The following is a 2,500-nucleotide window of genomic DNA, read 5'->3' on the forward strand; positions in this document are numbered from 1 at the left end:
ACAGTGAAAGTTGTGAAACTACTCAGTTTTGAGACGAGTCTGTTTGATCGTCTTTGACGTAATCTGTTGTTCTTATACTGCTTAAAAAATTAAAGAAATTAAAAAATAGTTGCAAATAATAAGACGAAGCGGTAATATTTGCAGAAGAAACCATACACACTGACCTGTATATGTCAAGTAATATGAACAAAAGACATGAATAAATATTAAACACATATAAATAAATAGATAAATAAACAAATAGATAGATAAACAAACCTGTGGAGGGAAGTTTCATTTCATGAACAAATCATACATCAGACAAATAGAAATGTTTAGTTGTTTTTTTAAATCATTGAGTCGACGAGCAGTCACAGGATAAACGGACTGTTGAAGGGACGGAAGATGATAAAAGTGATGATCGCTTATATAAGTATGCATGTGAACGGCAGGACACATCGTGTCAAAACAAACAAACAATAAACAATAAATAAACAAACAAACATGGTTTCACACATTAACAATCCACGCCATGAACAGATCGTTAAACCGCAAATTCACCAGAATGCTCAAGCGACAAACACGTCACAGAGAAGACAGACGAAAAACAGAAAATATCACAGATTATTATACCGCTCTTCGGACACAACACACAACAGACATGCACAACTGCTAAAATGGACGGATGGTTCACGAACCGATAATTCACAGTTCGTGAATTGCCAGATTTTGTGTGAAGTCGCTCAGATATGTAAGTTAATGAGAAGGGGGGTGGGGGGGGATATATTCAGCAATGACGGGCTTTACGGTGTCAAAAAAGAGCGCAGTTCAGGTAATACTGTACAAGATGCACAAGTGTAATGCAGCACGGATTGCGGGTTGTGTGTCATGCCAACATCATCAATGGAGGAAAAAAACTGTATCATAAATCAACGGACAACGAACAAGGAATACCCATGATACTGTTTTGATTCACCTGCGATTGCTGACTTCACATCAACACACACGCATGCACACAGAGATATGAAAGAAATCGAGACAGAGAGAGAGAGAGAGAGAGAGAGAGAGAGAGAGAGAGAGAGAGGCAGACACACAGGCATACACACACAGACTGACAAAACTTGTTCACGTACGTAATGAATGTACGTGCACATAACATAAATCTTCCTGATTAATTTGATACCATATAATGTACAGTCTGTACATACTGAAATAACCACAAAACATACATAACATTTATGTAGTACTTGATATACACATTTAGTCATCATAACTCCTACAAAACCCGGTCATAACAGCAATGATACCCTCCTCGACATCAGCATCATAGTCATCATCATTATCATCAGCAGTAGCAGCAGCAAGAACAGAGACAGACAAGCATAACTTTTTTTTTTTTAAAAAGAAAAAACTCCGCAGTGGCCTCAAGAACCTTCCCTGTGAGTTGAATGCAACCGGCGTGACAGAAAACAATTGTTATTTTTTTGTCCGTCGACCGAAACTTTCACATGAAAAATATGATTCATCACTCGGAAAAAAAAGAAAAATCACACGAAAATATACCTCGCTTCCTCTTTTCAAACAAAATCCCTTTCACCATCATCAATGCAGGTCTTTGTGTTCAGCTTACTTAAAGACAAAAGGTGTGGTAAAAAAAATGAAACAAATGAATAATTAAACCGACTTATTTACGCTGTTCTATGGAGCACGAACTCATGAATATTTAACAGTGTTTGAAATGTACGTCAGAACCATAGGCACATAGGTAAATAATGGGAAATTACATGATTTATATATATATATTTTTTTATTAGAAGCAGATTTGTACACCGATTGGGAAAAGAACACCAGAAAACTATACACAAACAGGTGATGAAACAAACAAACAGATGAATACATATACAAATGACAGCAGAAGTATATTGCGATTTTCACGAAAACTACAAACGCGTATGATTAAAACAACGTGGAGATATCTGTCAAACAACTTCTATAACAACAGCAACAATAACGAAGCATTGTATACGGTCAACACACGAAAGAAACGTCCCCTCTCTGACTTCACAAGCGCAGTCTTACCACGCGCCACACTTAAGACCCCCCCACCCCAACCCCACCCCATGGCAATATCAAAATTGCACCCACACATATAACATGCAGCATACTGTTGTTATAGATCATATGCGTATACCAAAAAGTACAAAATAAGTGTTGTTGTTTTTTGGATGAACGTTTCACCTTTGTCAAGGCGATGGGCAAAACAAGAAGCTTTTGACGAACCTCATCGCAAAGCACTGAAAACTTGGAAGTTGACATAATAATACTTGTCAGCAGCTTTACTTTACATATGGGATTTAATGAACAATGTGTACAGGTATACGGTTGTTCTTTTCTTTCATAATGAAAAATGAATTAAATGAAAAACACGCCAAGGAGGAGCCCAAACGTTTCAAGGAAACGTAGATAAAATAAGTATTTTAAAAAGATATTAAAACAACAACAAATAAACAAAAAAACCTGA

This window comes from Babylonia areolata, chromosome 8 (genome assembly GCF_041734735.1).
Source record: "Babylonia areolata isolate BAREFJ2019XMU chromosome 8, ASM4173473v1, whole genome shotgun sequence".
Lineage (NCBI taxonomy): Eukaryota > Metazoa > Mollusca > Gastropoda > Neogastropoda > Buccinidae > Babylonia > Babylonia areolata.